Genomic DNA, 19,894 nt, shown 5'->3' with positions numbered 1-19,894 from the left:
ATTCTCTGTCCAAGGGTTGGGGTGAGGCCTGGATATGTCCCAGATGGGATTTAGTCTGTCACACATTCTCCCTCCTATAGCAATGATGTCCCTGAGGGAGGATTGTTTTCCATGACTAGTGATAAAAGGTTCAAGCCTATACTCCTTACACTGAAAATCTGGAAAGAAGAGAACCAGGATAAACAGTACAAGGAGAGTTAACTTGAACTTTTCATTGTAAAATAGTTAAAATAATAAAATTTTCTTTCCATGAAAATCAAGACACTTTTGCTTATTTGTCTATACTCACTTACTGACTTAATTTGAAGAACAGTCGAGGGGGAAAAAAAAAACAAAACTAAACCCTAACTTTTTAGGGTGAAAACATCACACTATATATTGCTCAGCCTCCACCCTTTTGAGAGCTATCACCACCTGAAGAAACTAGAGATCTCTCAACTCTTTCCTCTCTGATTCTTCCCCAAAACAGCAAGGGAAGCTTCACAATACTGTGTGATTATCTTTCAAAAGCAAATCCAGAACATAAATGTGGTCTAAGAATGGTTCACTTTTTGTGATCCCTTTTCTGTCCAGGAATCAGAGGTGGCTCATCAAATGAGGAAACAAAGAATGCTTTATTTCTCAAATTATGCACCATTTTTAACAAAATCCATAGGAATGATGAGGATGAAGAAAAGAAATAGTCTAAACTCCTCTTGTCAACCCCCAAGTTCCCATCACCAGCACTGATGAACAACTTTCTTGATCTCTCCAAAGTCAAAATTTCTTTGTCTACTTCTTGCTGCTGACATTGCTCCACCTTCTCTGTGGGTCTGGTCTCATGTGGGAAGCTATGAAGCTCCAGCTCTTGCTGAGCATCTCAGACAGACTCTGGCTTTGCTGACAGTTCCTTAAAAAGGCAGCTAGCTTTCCCTGCACAAACCTGGGGGAGACTGCAATTTGGAGCAAAAATGGAAATAGAACATTTAATACAGATATATTGCTCCTACACAGCTAGGCAAGTCAAAAAAATAAATGTTTAAAAAATTAACCAATACTGTATGCAAATTTTTTCCATGATAGCCTATGGAGGTGATAGGATAAAGTGAATAGGTAAAAGACCTAGGATTTGAATAGGATTGAGGAATGGAGAAAAAAAAATGTCTAAACATTTCATGGTTTCATTTTAGGCCAAACCAGAATTTCCCATGGGTTACAGTAGCTTTGTCAAAATGGCCACACACAAAAAATGAGTTGATTGCTTTTATGGATTAAAGGCAGGCAGCAGCAGTACAATTTCACTGCATTTTTCCTACCAAAAACCCAGAGAAAAAAAATCTCCCTAACATTACCAAGGCCTGTGAGCAGAAAATCCCACTGTCTTACAATCCAGGCATCACTGCAGTGAAACCTCAGAACCTGAGCCCCGAAAACATTTCTGGCAGTGATAGCAGGAGAGAACATTAAACCCAAAATAGGCAACAAATTTATCTGGGAAGCATTCCAACATCCAGATTCAGAGAGAAAGGGATCATTTCAAATATTCTGAATGGGAGTTGGATTCTGATAGAGTATTTAGAATTTCAAAGTTACATTAAGTATAATCCCTATTTTACACTCAGACTCTCTCAAGGATCCTAACTCTCTGGCCTTTAGACAGGAACACCTCCCATAGACAGAGGCTACTGGTGCAAAGCTCCTTCCCTTGCCACGCAGAGGATCCTTCTGCTCCAGGCTGTGCAGTAATGGGCTCTGCGGAGCCTCTGCTGGAGATCATCAAGGATTTGTCACAATCAGCACACCAGGGTTTCTAATTTCAAAGTGCAAATTTATTTCCAGCATTATAAACAACTGCCTTTTCAAACTTAAAGTCTACTTAGGACATACTAATCTTGCAAAATACTAGGGATAAAGGAAAATGGCTGTGAAACTAAAATGATTTTTAGGAGAAAAGAGTGCAAGGGAAGCTTATGTGACTCTGCATTTAAGAACGTTCCTGTGCTAGAGAAAAAATGAAGGAAGACCCCGGGTGAGAGTTTTTGTCCCATCTCAACTCCCACAAATATCAGTGAGGATTTTGTTTTACCTATTTATAATAAGAACAGATAATGCCATAATCCTTCAAAATCAATATCTGACTGCAACATGTCCCTTGTCTTAGATTTTCGGCTGGGGACATTGCTTACTTCCTCAAGGAAGGCTCCCAAACTCTCCTAACCCTTAAAACTAAAGGTCTATGCACTGCTGAAAGAAGAGGAGTGACATAGTTATCTAGTCCCATGAAGTCTATTCCTGCCCCAAAGAAAATTCACCACATCCCCTTTCCACACTTGCCACAAACTCTGCTCTTTGTTTTCTCCAGTGTCTCAGTGGATCTAGTGGGCCCAGGACTTCCCTAGCTTATGTATAGAAACTTGGAAGGAAGGTAAAGAACGTGCTTTCCGGATGGAAATGGGATGATGTCTAGGGAACAAGGGCTTCCTCTCTTCTTCACCACAGGGCTGAAGCATTTGCCCTCAGACCCTCTCTCCTGCAAAGTAGAGTCAGCCTGAAAACATGAAACAGGAGAAAATGTCCACCTCAAAGGAATGGGAAAACTGGCATCAGAAACATTTCTATAAACTTGTAATACGTGAGAAAGGGGCCATTATGCATGTTTAATAAGAGCAACAGAAAACATGTTTTATTCTTATAAACTTCAGCTAAACTTACCATTAATTTTTGCTCAACCAGGCTGAAGAAGACAAAATTTGTGTCCCTCAAGCCTTAAGTGAGTCATAAAGGAAAGTCAACCTAGAATTTCTCCAGGGATAGATCATCTCCCTCTTTGTAGGAATTCTGGTGGAGGAATTTCCTTCCTTTCCAAATGCTATAGGGCTTCATGCGGCTCTCTACTAAGCTGGAAGCAGAGAATCCAAGAGACTATACTTGTTGGTCCTCCATTCTAGGTACACATTAGAATCTCCAGGGGAGATTGTTTTAAATACCAGTACTGGGGGCCCCAGAAAATTAAATCAGACTCTCTAGAGGCAGGAAGAACTACTGATTTAAAGTAATTGGAATGGTCCATTCTTCTCATATCTAAAATATAAAAGTCACTGTGCTCTCCAATAGCATCTCTATTTTAAGACACCAGAAAAAAAAAAAACATATTTCTTTCTGTAGCACTGTAAGAAAAAAACATTCACCACAAATCATAGCATTCACATCACCACAAATCATCCTACCTGACCTATCAGCTCAGCCCTTTTTCTTCTATGGAGGTGGCATTCTGATGAATGTATATTTACTTCTCTCCACCTCCTCTCTCCTATAAATATATTTTTAAAGTTATATGCAATGTATATGTAGCCTCGGGCTCTTAAATTTTACTGGTAGAGGGGTGAGTAAAGCTATTAGACCTAAGGTTATAAAATTTCCCCAGACCTAGGACAGGTGAATTTCTCTTCTCTTCCCAGCAAGCAAAGGAAACTGCATGGCTTTACCAGTTTCCTATTTTTCCTCAAACCCCAACCCAGGCATCTGTTATGGGCTGAACTTTGTCCCCCCAAAATCATATACAGGATTGAAGCCCTAACCCCCAGTACCTGAGAATGTGGCTGCACATATTTCAGATAGAGACTTTAAAGTAATTAAGATAAATTGAGCTCTTATGGGTGGGTTCTAATCCAATATGGCTGGTGTTCTTATAATAAGGGGAAATTAAGACACAGACACATAAAGAGGGAAGACCATGTGGAGACAAAGGGAAAAGACAGCCATCCACAAGCCAAGGAGAGAGACTTAGAATGAAACTAATCCTGCCAACACCTTGATCTTAGACCTCTAGCCTCCACAACTGTGAGAAAATACATTTCTGTTGTTTAAGCCATCTAGTCTGGGGTATTTATTTATTTATTTATTGAGACTGTAATGAGACAGTCTCACTCTGTTGCCCAAGCTGGAGTGCAGTGGCATGATCTTGGCTCACTGCAACCTCTGCCTCCTGGGTTCAAGTGATTCTCATGCCTCAGCCTCCTGAGTAGCTGGGACTACAGGCGTGAGCCGCTACACCCAGCTAATTTTTGTACTTTTAGTAGAGACAGGGTTTCACCATGTTGGCCAGGCTGGTCTCGAACTCCTGACCTCAGGTGATCCACCCGCCTCACCCTCCCAAAGTGCTGGGATTACAGGCATAAGCTACAGCGCCCAGTCTAGTCTGGGGTATTTTGTTATGGCTGCCCCAGCAAACTCATACAGACCTCTTAGAACAAAATCTCCTTCCTCCTTCTTCTGCTCCCTCCACAGCCTCCCCTACATGCCAGTACTTTGTTTTCTATTAGGTTGTCTGGCCATGGCTCAGGAGAAAACACACAAACTCCAGATATCATAGAGAAGCAAGACAAGATTTTTCTTCCCCAAGTACTGGCTTTTTTTCTTCTCTTTGGCATTCCTCTGGGGGAACAAGACCTCAGTAAGGTAGAATAATGAGAAATATTTTGCTGACATAAAAATATATGAGAATTACATTATAACAGAGGTAGGAACCACAGACCTGGGTTCAAAGCAGGAGACCAACACTAAAGATTCATCACCAATGACAAGGAGCAAGGAGACTCAGAAGCTTAGGAGCACTAGAGAGAACTGAAATCAAATTACTGTGTTTATTTCATCTTCTTTCCTCTCTGGGACGCGTACTAAGTAAAGACTAGATATCAGTCAAACCTGGAAAATATTCCCAAAATCTATTGAAAAGATGAGATGTGATTACTGCTCCAAGATGACCAACTAGATGCAGCCAGGAGGAACATCTGGCACCAAGCAACTGAGACATCAGGAAGACACCAGTCATCAGGAAGACACTTCTAGCAGATCTTCAGAGGGAAGGCATTGAGAGCAGACAAAAGGAAGACACAGGGAATGGGCTGAAGGGGAAGTAACCTGGAAACCCTGTACGGGGCTACCAGGCACCGGGACTCATTCCTGACCCCCAACGACTCTTGCAGAGGGGGTGTGTTGAACAGGCAAGGGGCAACCCACTCTCGCCGTGGACCCCTGGAAACCTGGCAGGAGACCCCTCAACCACCACAGACACTCACTTGAGTTGGCAGGGAAAGAGAAGTGGTAGGGGCAGAACTCCAGCCAGGGCAGAGGCCAGAGGGCTTGGTGTGGGAGTGTCTGTGGTTGAGCATGGCCAGGAATGCTCATTCCCCTAGGCTTGACTTGCTTCTATAAGAGACTTTAGACTTTAGCCCTAGGGGAACTGTTGGACCTGAACTCTGAAGGGCAGTCTTGCCCATGAGTTGGGGCCAGTCTGACCTGAGCATGCCTTGGTCTGCTGGCCTTTCCAAGGGCCCCAGCCACACTGCACCTGCTTGCAGAGCAGCCTCTTGGTGCCTCCTGAGGGCCCACATCATAGCTCCTGCACTGGCAAACCAACCCTGACTGATGGAGTGCTCTAGCAGAGAAGCCCTGTGGACATACGCCAGCCTGCCCATGCTCTCCCCACACTGCAGCCTTCCCCCTGCTGCCCTGCCTTCAGACACTTGCCCACAGCCACCCCCCCCATCACTTTGCCAGACTTAGCCTTCTCTTCCCTGCCAGTACACATGTGCGAGTGAACCCTGCCATGCCACTTATGCTGGTGTGTGTGCCCTCCATCCCCACTTCCCCTGCTGCACCACCATTGTCCTCAGTGCATTGGTGGGAACAGAGCCCACCAGACACACTCCCACCAGTGCCCTGCCCCTGTGCCAGGGCCACCAGAATGGAACTAGGCACAGAAAACAGTGAACTCACCCCTAGTCCTGAGCAGACCCTGCCGCCAGCATGAATGCAAACAAAAGATGCACACAGTTACTCACCCACCAGCGGCCCACCCCTGTGCTAACACCACCACCAGTGTGAATCCCTGCACAGTTGCCAGGGGCTCCTTGCCCCCATGAGCTGTACTGCCACCACCGCTTCTGTGAACATCTGCACAGAGGCTGGCACCTTGGCATCTGCTAGCACCCTGCCACAACCAATGAACATGAACCCTGCCACACTGCCACTGCTGCTGCCGTTGGCATGTGTGAAGGAGGAAGAACAAGAACAGATCTTACTGCCACCACACTACAAAGTGCTTTGGCTGGCACACCTATCACAGTGGTGTGACCAGTGGTCTGGGAGTAACTCAAGCCCTCCAACCCATTGGGTTCCTAGCCTCAAGGAGCCAGAGATCAAAGCCTGAATAGATACCAATTCCCCAGAGTAAGAGCACACAGCCCAATAGTCCTGAGCTGAGCCTTAGCCCCCTAAACTCTTCCACTAATGAAGCCAGTAGACTGAATCCACCTTATACCACAATCAAACAACCAAGGTCATCAAACAAAATAAAAGAAAAAAATTCATCAAAAGGACAACAACTTCAAAGATTGAAGGAACCAGTCCTCCACTCTGGGAGCTCCTGGGGAACTCTACCACATCGCTGTTATTCTGTGACCTGCAGGGAGTGTTGACATTAAGGGATGTGGCCACAGAATTCTCCCCAGAAGAGTAGGACTGTCTGGACTCTGCTCAGCAGCATTTGTATAGGGATGTGATGTTAGAGAACTACAGAAATCTGGTCTCCCGGGGTCTTGCTACCTCTAAGCTAGACTTTATTACCTGTCTGGAGCAAAGAAAAGACCCATGAAATTTGAAGAGACAGGAGACAGCAGGAAAACACCTAGATTTTTTGAGCAAGGCTGACTGCCTCTCTAGATTCCTCCTCTCTGGGCAGGACATCTCTGAAAAATAAGCAGCAACCCCAGTCAGGGAATTATAGATAAAACTCCCATCTCCCTGGCACAGAGCACCTGGGGGAAGGGGAGGCTATGGGCGCAGCTTCAGCAGACTTAAACATCCCTGCCTCACAGCTCTGAAGAGAGTAGTGGTTCTCCCAGCACCACGTTCAAGCTCTGATAAGGGACAGACTGCCTCCTCAAGTGAATCCCTGACCCCTGTGCCTCCTGACTGGGAGACACCTCCCAGCAGGGGCCGACAGATACCTCATACAGGAGAGTTCTGGCTGGCATCTGGCGGGTGACCCTCTGGGACGATGCTTTGAATGTTTTTTTTGTGTCTCAATCTCCAGTTCAGCTCTGATTTTAATTATTTATTGCCTTTTGTTAGCTTTGGGTTAGTTTTCTCTCGTTTCTGTAGTTCTTTTAGTGTGATGTTAGACTGTTAATTTAAGAGCTTTCTAACTTTTTGATGTAGACATTTAGTGCTATAAATTTCCCTTTTAACACTGCCTTACTTGTGTCCCAGAGATTCTGGTATGTTGTATCTTTGTTATCATTAGTTTTAAAGAACTTTTTGATTTCTCTCTTAATTTTGCTATTTGCCTAAAAGTCATTCAGGAGCAGGTGGTTTAACTTCCATGTAAATTTATAGTTTTGAGTAATTTTACTCATACTGAATTTTATTTTTATTGTGCTGTGGTTCAAGAGTATGGATGGTATAATTTTTATTTTTTCAATTTGCTGAGGATTGCCTTAAATTCAATTGCATTGTTGACTTTAGAGTATGTGCCATGTGGATGAGAAGAACGTATATTCTGTTGTTTTGGGGTGGAGAATTCTGTAGATGTCTATCAGATCCATTTGGTCCAGTGTTGAGATCAGGTCCCGAATATCTTTGTTAATTTTCTTCCTTGATGATCTAATACTGTCAGTGGGGTGAAGAAGTCTCTCACACTATTATTATGTGGGAGTCTAAGTCTCTTCGAAGGTCTCCAAAAACTTACTTTATGAATCTGGTGCTCCCGTGTTAGGTGCATATATTTAGGTTGGTGCAAAAGTCATTGCAGTTTTGGATCATAAATTTTAAATAATTGTAACTAGGCTCAAACATATCTTTATTAATCAAAATAGAAACCATTACAATCAACATATTTTTTATATGTCTCATTGATACAACAATGAGAAATAAGTTTGTTTATTTCTGCAGCATAAAAATCCATGCTTCAGGATTCAATGAACTTCTGGAAAGCATTTTCTGCATCCTGCTGGTTGTAGAAATGTTTTCTCTGCAAAAAGTTGTCAAGATGCTTGAAGAAGTGTTAGTCAGTTGGCAAGAGGTCAGGTGAATATGGCAGATGGGACAAAGCTTCATAGCCCAATTTGTTCAACTTTTGAAGCACTGGTTGTGGAACATGCCATTGGGTGTTGTCATGGGGAAGAATCGGGCCCTTTCTGTTGACCAATACTGGCTGCAGGCATTGCAGTTTTCAGTGCATCTCATTGATTTGCTGAGTATACTTCTCAGATGTAATGGTTTTGCCAGGGTTCAGAAAGCTGTAGTGGAGGTCCAGCAGCAGACCAGCAAACAGTGATCATGACCTTTTTTTTTTTTTTTTGATGCAAGTTTGGCTTTGGGAAGTGCTTTGGAGCTTCTTCTAAGTCCAACCACTGAGCTGGTCATCACTTAGTTGTAAAAGGATCAGCTTCAATGATTGCTCTCAATTGGTTGTTGTCAACTTCTGATGACTGGCCACTCTGCTCCTCATCTTCAAGACTCTTAGCTCCTTTGCAAAACTTCTTGAACCACCACTGCATTGTATATTCATTAGCAGTTCCTGGGCCAAATGCATTGTTGATGTTGTGAGTTGCCTTCAGTGTTTTATGACCGATTTTGAACTAGGATAAGAAAATCACTCGAATTTGCCATTTGTTTAACATTTCCATAATCTAAAATAAACATAAAATAAACAGCAAGTAATAAGTCCTTAGCAAAAAAAAAAAAAAAAAAAAAAAAACCATAAAGGGAGAAATGCCATTAAAATGATGTATAACATGACCACATTTACTTAAGAATGTATTCCAATTCAAATGGCAAATTCCAACAATGCGAAAACCACAATTACTTTTGCACTCACCCAATATATTTAGGATAGTTAGGTGTTCTTGTTGAATTGAACCCTTTACCATTATTTAATGCCCTTCTTTTGTTTTTTTGATCATTGTTGATTTAAAGTCTGTCTTGTCTGAAATTAAGATGGCAACTTCTGCTTTTTTTTTTTTTTTTTCATTTGTTTGGTAGATTTTTCTCCATCCCTTTATTTTGAGCCTGTGGGTGTCATTGCATGTGAGATGGGTCTCTTGAAGACAGCATACCATTGAGCCTTGCTTGTCTATCCAGTTTGCTACTCTGTGCCTTCTAATTGGGTCATTTAGCCCATTTACATTCAAGGTTAGTATGGATATGTATGGATTTAATCCTGTCATTGTGTTGTTATCTATTTATTGTGCCAACTTGTTTGTGTGATTGCTTTATAGTGTCACTGGTCTGTGTACTAAGTGTGTTTCTGTATTGGCTACTAATGGTCTTTCTTTTTCATATTTAGTGCTTCTTTCAGGAGCTCTTGTAAGGCAGGTCTGATGGTAATGAATTCTCTCAGCATTTGCCTGTCTGAAAAGTATCTTATTTCTCCTTTGCTTATGAAACTTAGTTTGTCTGGACATGAAATTCTTGGTTGGAATTTCTTTTCTTCAAGAATTTTGAATATAGGCCCCCAAACTCTTCTGGCTTGCAGGGTTTCTACTGAGAGGTTTGCTGTTAGTCCAATGGGCTTCCTTTTGTAAGTGATTTCTTCTTTCTCTCTAGCTGCCTTTAACATTTTTTCTTTCATTTCAATCTTGGAGAATCTGATGATTAGTGTCTTGGGGCTAATCTCCTTGTGTAGTATTTTGCAGGGGTTCTCCGTATTTCCTGAACTTGAATGTTGGCCTCTCTATCTAGGTTGGCGAAGTTCTTACGGATGATATCCTGAAATTTGTTCTCCAAGTTGTTTCCATTCTCCCCATCTCTTTCAGGGACACCAAAGAGTTGTAGATTAGGTCTCTTTACTTAATTCCATATTTCTTGGAAGTTAGTTCCTTTTCATTATTTTCTCATTATTCTTCTCTGTCTTATTTCAGAAAAACAGTCTTCAAGCTCTGAGATTCTTTCCTCTGCTTGGTCTATTCTGCTATTAACACTTGTGGTTGCATTACGAAATTCTTATAGAGTGTTTTTCAGCTCTATCAGGTTGTTCACTTTTTTTTTCTATAAGGGCTTTTTTATCTGTTAGCTCCTGCATCATTTTATTGTGATTTTTAGCTTCCTGAGATTGGATTTCCATGTTCTCTTGAATCTCAATGATCTTCATTACTATTCATATTCTGAATTCTATTTCTCTCATTTCAGCATTCTCAGCCTATTTGAGAACCCTTGCTGGAAAACTAGTGTGGTGGTTTGGAGAAAAGAAGACCCTCTGGCTCTTTGAGTTATCGGAGTTATTTCACTGTTTTTTCCTCAATTTGTGGGCTGATGTTCCTTCAATTATTATTATTATTATTTTTTTTTTTGAGACAAAGTTCTGCACTTATTGCCTAGGCTGGAGTGCAATGGCATGACCTTGGCTCACTACAACCTCTGCCTCCCAGATTCAAGTGATTCTCCTGCCTCAGCCTTCCAAGTAGGGATGATTATAGGCATGCACCACCACGCCCAGCTAATTTTGTATTTTTAGTAGAGATAGGGTTTCTCTATGTTGGTCAGGCTGGTCTCAAACTACTGACCTCAGGTGATCCACCTACCTCAGCCTCTCAAAGTGCTGGGATTACAAGTGTGAGCCACTGTGCCTGGCCACCATTTTTTTTATTAAACTTTAAGTTCTGGGGTACATGTGCAGAATGGGCAGGTTTGTAATACAGGTATACATGTGCCATGGTGGTTTGTGACACCCATCAACCTGTCATCTACATTAGGTATTTCTCCTAACACTATCCGTGCCCCAGGCTCCCACCCCCCAACAGGCCCCAGTCTGTGATGTTTCTCTGCCTGTGTCCATATGTTTTCATTGTTCAACTCCCACTTATGAGTGAGAACATGTGGTGTTTGGTTTTCTGTTCTTGTGTTGGTTTTCTGAGCATGATGGTTTCCAGCTTCATCCATGTCCCTGCAAAGGACATGAACTCATTATTTTTTATAGCTGCATAATATTCCATATACATGTGCCACATTTTCTTTATCTAGTCTATCATTGATGAGCATTTGGGTCAGTTCCAAGTCTTTGGTATTGTGAACAGTGCTGCAATAAACATACGTATGCATGTGTCTTTATAGTAGAATGATTTATAATCCTTTGGTGTATACCCAGTAATAGGATTGCTGGGTCAAATGGTATTTCCAGTTCTAGATCCTTAAGGAATCGCCACACTGTCTTCCACAATGGTTGAACTAATTTATACTCTCAGCAACAGTGTAAAAGTGTTCCTATTTCTCCACACCCTCTCCAGCATCTGTTGTTTCCTGACTTTTTAACAATTGCCATTCTAACTGGCGTGAGATGGCATGTCATTGTGGTTTTGATTTGCATTTCTCTGATGGCCAGTGATAATGAGCATTTTTTCATGTCTGTTGGCTGCATAAATCTCTAGTTTTGAGAAGTGTCTGTTCATATCCTTTGCCCACTTTTTGATGGGGTTGTTTGTTTTTTTCTTGTAAATTTCTTTAGGTTCCTTGTAAATTCTGTATATTAGCCCTTTGTCAGATGGATAGATTGCAAAATTTTTTCCCCATTCTGTAGGTTTCATATTCACTCTGATGATGGTTTCTTTTGCTGTGCAGAAGCTTTTTAGTTTAATTAGATCCCATTTGTCAATTTTGGCTTCTGCTACCATTGCTTTTAGTATTTTAGTCATGAAGTCTTTGCCCATGCCTATGTCCTGAATGGTATTGCCTAGGTTTATTGTAGGGTTTTTATGGTTTTAAGTCTTATGTTTAAGTCTTTAATCCATCTGGAGTTAATTTTTGTATAAGGTGTAAGGAAGAGACCCAGTTTCAGCTTTCTGCATATGGCTAGCCAGTTTTTCCAGCACCATTTATTAAATAGGGAATCATTTTCCCATTGCTTGTTTTTGTCAGGTTTGTCAAAGATCAGATGATTGTAGATATGTAGTGTTATTTCTGAGGCCTCTGTTCTGTTCCATTGGTCTATATATCTGTTGTGGTACCAGATTACAGTACCATGCTGTTTGTTACTGTAATCTTGTAGTATATAGTTTGAAGTCAGGTAGCATGATGCCTCAAGCTTTGTTCTTTTTGCTTAGGATTATCTTGGTTATGCATGCACTTTTTTGGTTCCATATGAAATTTAAAGTAATGGTTTCTAATTCTGTGAAGAAAGTCAATGGTAGCTTGATGGGGATAGCATTGAATCTATAAATTACTTTGGGCAGTATGGGCATTTTCATAATACTGATTCTTCCTATCCATGAGCATGGAATGTTTTTCTATTCTTTTGTGTCCTCTCTTACTTTTTGAGCAGTGGTTTGTAGTTCTCCTTGAAGAGGTCCTTCACATCCCTTGTAAGTTTAATTCCTAGGTAGTTTATTCTCTTTGAAGCAATTGTGAATGGGAGTTCACTCATGATTTGGCTCTCTGTCTATTATTGGTGTATAGGAATGCTTGTAATTTTTGCACATTGATTTTCTATCCTGAGACTTTGCTGAAGTTGCTTACCAACTGAAGGAGATTTTGGGCTGAGACAATGCAGTTTTCTAAATATACAATCATATCATCTGCAAAGAGAGACAATTTGACTTCCTCTTTTCCTAATTTAATACCCTTTATTTCTTTATCTTGCCTGATTTCCTGTCCAGAACTTCAAATACTATGTTGAATAGGAGTGGTGAGAGAGGGCATCCTTGTCTTGTGCTGGTTTTCAGAAGGATTGCTTCTCATTTTTGCCCATTCAGTATGATATTAGATGTGAGTTTGTCATAAATAGCTCATCATTTTGAAATATGTTCCATCAATACCTAGTTTATTGAGAGTTTTTAGCATGAAGGGCTGTTGAATTTTGTCAAAGGCCTTTTCTGCAACTATTGAGATAATCATGTCATTTTTGTCATTGGTTCTGTTTATGTGATAGATTATGTTTATTGATTTTCATATGTTGAACCAGCCTTTCTTCCCAGGGGTGATGCCGACTTGATCATGGTAGATAAGCTTTTTGATGAGCTGCTGATTCTATTTGCCAGTATTTCATTGAAGATTTTCGCATGGATGTTCATCAGGGATATTGGCCTGAAATTTTCTTTTTTTGTTATGTCTCTGCTAGGTTTTGGTATCAGGATGATGCTGGCCTCATAAAATGAGTTAGCGAGGATTCTCTCTGCTTCTGTTGATTGGAATAGTTTCAGAAGGAATGGTACCAGGTCCTCTTTGTATCTCTGGTAGAATTCGGCCGTGTTATCTGTCTGGTCCTCGGCTTTTTATGGTTGGTAGGCTATTAATTATTGCCTCAATTTCAGAAACTGTTATTTGTGTATTCAGGGATTTGACTTCTTCCTGTTTCAGTCTTCGGAGGGTGTATATGTCGAGGAATTTATCCACTTCTTCTAGATTTTCTATTTTAATGGCATAGAAGTGTTTATACTATTCTCTGATGGTAGTTTATATTTCTGTGGGATTGGTGGTGATATCCCCTTTATCATTTTTTATTGTGTCTATTTGATTCTTCTCTTTTTTCATCTTTACTAGTCTGGCTAACGGTCTATCTATTTTGTTGATCTTTTCAAAAAACAAGCTCCTAGATTTATTGATTTTTTGAAGGGTTTTTGTGTCTCTATCGCCTTCAGTTCTGCTCTGATCTTAGTTATTTCTTGTCTTCTGGTAGCTTTTGAATTTGTTTGCTCTTGCTTCTCTAGTTCTTTTAATTATGATGTTAGGGTGTCAATTTCAGATTCTTCCTGCTTTCTCTTGTGGACATGTAGTGCTATAGATGTCACTCTAAACACTGCTTTAGCTGTGTCCCAGAGATTCTGGTACATTGTGTCTTTGTTGTCATTGGTTTCAAAGAACATCTTTATTTCTGCCTTCATTTCATTATGTACCCAGTAGTCACTCAGGAGCAGGTTGTTCAGTTTCTATATATTTGTGCAGTTTTGAGTGAGTTTCTTAATCCTGAGTTCTAATTTGATTGCACTGTGGTCTGAGAGACTGTTTGTCATGATTTCCATTATTTTGCATTTGCTGAGGAGTGTTTTACTTCCAATTATGTGGTCAATTTTAGAATAAATGTGATGTGGTGCTGACAAGAATGTATAATCTGTTGATTTCAGGTGCAGAGTTCTGTATATGTCTATTAGGTCCACTTGGTCTAGAGCTGAGTTCAAGTCCTGGATATCCTTGTTAATTTTCTGTCTAATTGATCTGTCTAATAATAACAGTGGCATGTTAAAATCCCCCACTATTATATGAGGCCAACATCATCCTGATACCACAACCTGGCAGAGACATGACAGAAAAAGAAAACTTTAGGCTAATATCCTTGATGAACATTGATGCAAAAGTCCTCAACAAAATACTAGCAAACCAAATGCAGCAGCATGTCAAAAAGCTAATCCACCACGATCAAGTAAGCTTTATTCCTGAGATGCAAGTTTGGTTCAACATACCCAACTCAATAAATGTGATTCATCATATAAATGGAACCAGACAAAAACCACATGGTTAATCTCAGTAGATGCAGAAAAGGCTTTAGGTAAAATTCAACATCCACTCATGTTAAAGACTTTCAATAAACTAGGTATTGAAGGAACATACCTCAAAATAATAAGAGCCATCTATGACAAACCCACTGCCAACATCATACTGCATGGGCAAAAGCTGGAAGCATTCCCCTTGAAAACCAGCACAAGATAAGTATGTCCTCTCTCACTACTCCTATTCAACATAGTATTGGAAGTCCTGTCCACAGCAATGAGGCAAGAGAAAGAAGTAAAAGTCATCCAAAAAGGAAGACAGGAAGTCAGACTAGCCCTGTTTGCAGATGACATGATTCTATATATCTAGAAAATCCCATAGCCTCTGCCCAAAATCTCCTTAAACTGATAATTTCAGCAATGTTTCAGGATACAAAATCAACATACAAAAATTCCTAGCATTCCTGTACACCAACAACAGCCAAGCCAAGAGCCACATCAGAAACACAATCCCATTTACAGTTACCACAAAAAGAATAAAATACCTAGGAATTTAGCTAATCAGGGAGGTGGAAGGTCTCTACAATGAGAATTTCAAAATGCTGCTCAAAGAAATCAGCGATGACATACACAAATGGAAAAACATTCCATGCTCAAGGATAAGAAGAATCAGTATTGTTAAAATGGCCATGCATATGGTATGTCTTTTCATTTTTCCTGAATCTCTCCCTTCTTCTACCCCCTACCATTCAATAGGCCCCAGTGTGTGTTGTTCCCTTCTATGTGTTTATGTAGCTCCCATTTAGCTCCCACTTTATTTAGCTCCCACTTATGAGTACATGCAGTATTTGGTTTTCTGTTCCTGCATCAGCTTGGTAAGGATAATTGCCTCCAGCTCCATCCATGTTCCTGCAAAGGACATTATCTTGTTCTTTTTTATGGTTGCATAGTATTTCGTGGTGTATATGTAACACATTTTCTTTATCTAATCTACCATTGATGGTCACGGAGATTGAATCCATGTCTTTGCTATTGTGAATAGTGCTGTAGTGAACATAAACGTGCATGTGTCTTTGTGGTAAAATGATTCATATTCCTTTGAATGTATACCCAGTAATGAGATTGCTAGGTCAAATGGTAGTTCTGTTTTTAGTTCTTTCAGGAATTGCCACACTGTTTTTCATAATTGTTAAACTAATTTCTACTCCTACCAACAGTGTTTAAGCATTCTCTTTTGTCTGCAATACTTTTGTGTAAATCCACATAATAAAATAAAAATTAAAAATGAAGACCAAAAAAGAAAGAAAATGTGGTACATATACACCATGGAATACTATGTGGCCATATAAAAAATGAGATCATGTCCTTCACAGGAACATGGATGGATCTAGAGGCTATTATCCTTAGCAAACTGACACAGGAACAGAAAACCAAGTACCACATGTTGTCACTTATAAGTGGGAGCTAAATGATGACAACACGTGGTGACAAAGAGGGGACAACAGACATGTGGCCCTACCAGAGGGTGGAGAGTGGGAGGAGGAAGAAGAACAGAAAAAATAACTGTTGAGTACTAGGCTTATTACCTGGGTGATGAAATAGTCTGTATATCAAACCCTCATGACACAAGTTTACCAATATAACAGACCTACACATGTACCCCAGAATCTAAAATAAAAGTTTTTTAAAAAAATAGTATAATACACCTGATTTAATTTGAAAAAAGAACAGATGAGATGGAGACATTTAGACTCATAAAGAATTTTCATTCTACTTTATTAGTCACATTTCAATATTAGTGCTTCCATTTCTCTGTACTTAAGCTCGAGTTAAGAGCCCAATTTTCTGTTCATGGATTAGAGGATATATCTCAAGTGGATATATCTCAAGATAGTGAAATCTGATCACTCCATGTGCAGGAATCCCTAACAGAAGATGACTTTCCCAAAGGCCTTAAGGACAATCTGGAAATTGAGACTCAGATTAAATAGCTCAGAATTAGTTGTTTATTTTAACTGTTGAAATATTGAAACTTTTCTCAAAACATAGACCAAAAAAATCTTCACTAAATGCCTAAATTTGGTGGTATTACTAAATGTCTCATTTGAAATGGGGAAAACATTGACTTATTTTTTCATGGGTAATGTCAAACAGGATAACACAGACCTACCTATTCCTTCAGGAAGTTACAGGGCCAGTTGAAGGACATTAAAAAAAATGACATAACTAAAAGCCTCTTTAACATCCTCCTCCCAGCTTTCGTTTTCATACTTTTTTCCAGCAGTGGCTGATTTCTAAGAATGACTCCCTCTTGCCACGGTCACCCTGGATTGGGGTCAGAGGTCACCTCCCCAAGAAGCCATGAGAGATGAATGATTCTTCTCCATCTTCCTAATCCCCACATTGCTCAAATTCAATGAATGATGTTTCAGTCTTTCCCCTCCTCAATATGCCAAATGAACCTAATGTCTCTGCACTATCTCTGCCTCATTTCATGCTTTATTTTCCCAGAAAATCTATGCTCTTCACCTGCCTCCTGCTTCTCCATTGTTTTATCCTCAAAGAACTCCACTCTGCTTGGAAGAAGCCTGATGGATCCGACTCTTCCAGAATGTATCAAGCTTTGGCCCTGTGTAGACCTCTGAATAGCAAGATCTGTTGGTACATACACGGGAGTAAAGCAGGAAGGGAGGGGTGGCTGCAGAGATCTCAGGGTGGAAGAGACAAGGTTTTCCAGTGTTCTTACCACTTTCCCCATTACAGGTTTCAGAACGTGATTATATAATTACTAAACCCCCATGGGAAAGTCCACAAGAGGGTGGTGGGTTCCTCAAATTCTGGCAATGTGAGAAAGACAGTTAAGTGAGAACTAGAGATATTTGTCAAACACAAGATAAATGCAACTGAAAAATATTTTGAGATATGAATTTATGTCAGCCTTTTTCTCCCTATATTTCCCTTTTTTGGCCTCATACTCGAACATCAAAGAGGCCTGTTTTGTTTTGCAAAACCTAAATCTTTAGGATATGAGAATTTGTGAGAATAGGAACAACTTGAAGAAACACTAAAGAAGAAGGATTTCTTTCATATTTAAGAAAGGTGTTCCCAAACCAGAACAGGAAAAATAGATAGAGGTTGTGTGTCCCAGAGCGACAGGATTCAGGCCCAGTCTTCTAGTTGCATACTAAGACAGTGGCAAGACCAGAAGAGGAAGAGCTCTGTGGGATAGCTAGGAAGACAGAAACACAAGTAGACTCATAAAGATTCCTGAGTCCCACACATGGTTTTGTAGCACTGGAGAAAAATCACAGAATTAAATTCTTTGATTTTACCCTACTTCAAAGCTTACAAGTTGTATTTCCACAGTTTACTTCAACAGCATACTTCTGTATGTTGGCAAAAGACATGAGTCTTTTGGGTCAGAGGCAAAGAACTCTGTTATTTCCAGAACAGCAGGCAGCATGATCTTTGTGTTTACATCAATTAGCTTTGTCTCTCACGTTCATTGGGGCTACATGGAATGGCACAAGTAGATACTGCACCTGTAGTGGTTTTGTATCACAGTTGAGGATCCCCAATCTTAGGATGCCCCAATATTTTAAAGAGGCTACAAGAAAACCTCCCTAACCTTTGTCCTGGAGGATGCCACCATCTTTATTATACTGGGCAGCAAACAAATCTTCTTACTGCCCAAGAGGGACAAGTGTCTCTATCTTCCAACACTGCCTGCTATACAAACACCCTTGAAAAGATCAATCATCCAGAACAAAAGCTATCCGTGCCTTTACTCATAAGACACTAGAATACAAGAAATCATGGGGTAGAGAATTGTCTACCAACATTGACTTTCTTGTAGGAACAACTGATGTCTCAGCTGTGACCTGTGTGGGCTGATTATGAAAGATAAGAAAGCAGCCCTCTGCCCCTATTGCCTTTGTCCATAAAACACAGGAACTATAGCACAGTCCTGGAGGGGAGAGCATGGTTAGCGGCTATGCTAAAAGCAGAGAGATTAAGTAAAAGTCTGAATACTGAAGAGTAGGACATTACTTTCTTCCTCTTCCAGCTACTACCAGACTAAAAGCCAGGCTTAACCCCAGGCAGGACATTTGATGATGACTCTGTGAAAACAAACAAAAAAAAATTATAATCCTAAGAAAAAAGACTTTCAGAAATTGGCATTTGATAAATTTGTACCTCTCCTAAGAAATGGCTACATTTCTGCCCCCAAATCTTGCAATGAACGGAAAGTCCCACTCCTCTCCCTGACATAACTTCTTTGTTTTGTTTTGTTTTGTTTTGTTTTGTTTTGTTTTGTTTTGTTTTGTTTTAGATGGAGTCTCACTCTGTCGCCAGGCTGGAATGCAATGGCGCAATCTCGGCTCACTGCAACATCCAACTTCCTGGTTCAAGGGACTCTCCTGCCTCAGCCTCCCAGGTAGCTAGGATTAGGATTACAGGCACGTGCCACCACGCCCAGCTAACTTTTGTGTTTTTAGTAGAGATGGGGTTTCACCATGTCAGCCAGGATGCTCTCGATCTCCTGACCTTGTGATCCACCTGCCTCGGCCTCCCAAAGCACTGGGATTACAGGCGTGAGCCACAGCGCCCAGCAACTTCTTAGTTTTATAATGCTCAATAGGCATGGACAGCCAGGAATTACCCTCCTCTGAAAAAAGTGTTTAATATAAAAGAAGGAATAGAAATAAATAAACAGAAACAGGAACTCAGAGGACACAAAGATCATGCAGGGAAACGGAATAAACTTTTTTTAAAGTTATAATTAAGAGTTCCAATTCTAGGAAGATGGAAGACATACTTTTTCCTATTCTTCCTGCTAAGTACAACTAAAAGCCCTGGACATCATTCATGTTAAATTCCAGGTCTGATCATTCCAAAATCTCTGCTATATTTGAGTCTGGTTCTGATGCTTACTGTGCCTTCAAACTCTTTGGGGCACAGAGAAAGGGAGTTTGGTTTGTGGGCTTTGGCTTTTTGTCTTTTGGGTTTTTGTGTTTTTTGTTGTTTTTTTTTATCTTTTGTATGCCTTGCAACTTTTTGTTGAAAGCCAGATGTGATGTACTAGATAAAAGAACTGAAGTAAATAGACCTTCAGTGTGATGTTTTATCTGGCTAGGTGTTAGGCTGTGTTTACTATGTGCTGTAGCTGTAGATGTTTAATATTAAAATTTCCTCTGATGTTTTAGCCTCCCCTATTGTCTTTGGGTTTCCCTAGAGATTTTTTCTTAAATAAGGCCTGAGGTATGCAGTTGTAATTCCCTGTTGTTATATGAGTCTTATTGCTGTGGTGGTAAGGTATGGGAGGAGGGAAATCATTCTGCAGTCTTACAATCAGGTCCCTGTTTTTTAATGAGCCTGTGTCCCTGGGCTGGGACCTTCATCAATGATTCTCCATTTTGTTTTCCCCCACCCCTTCC

General features: G+C 40.5%; 1 long non-coding RNA gene across 1 annotated transcript in view; it reads left to right on the top strand.

Moving 5' to 3' along the window:
- The window catches only part of LOC134731584 (uncharacterized), a 40,590-nt gene extending 21,025 nt beyond the window's left edge, over positions 1–19,565 (top strand). Inside the window, exons 2-3 of the long non-coding RNA XR_010113990.1 lie at positions 16,968–17,117; positions 18,790–19,565. This is a non-coding gene — a long non-coding RNA (uncharacterized lncRNA). The remainder of the gene's footprint in view (positions 1–16,967; positions 17,118–18,789) is intronic.
- Positions 19,566–19,894: the final 329 nt, after the last annotated feature.

Source organism: Symphalangus syndactylus, chromosome 10 (assembly GCF_028878055.3).
Source record: "Symphalangus syndactylus isolate Jambi chromosome 10, NHGRI_mSymSyn1-v2.1_pri, whole genome shotgun sequence".
Taxonomy (NCBI): domain Eukaryota; kingdom Metazoa; phylum Chordata; class Mammalia; order Primates; family Hylobatidae; genus Symphalangus; species Symphalangus syndactylus.
Note: the sequence above shows the minus strand (reverse complement) of the source record. Positions and strands in the feature narration are given on the sequence as shown.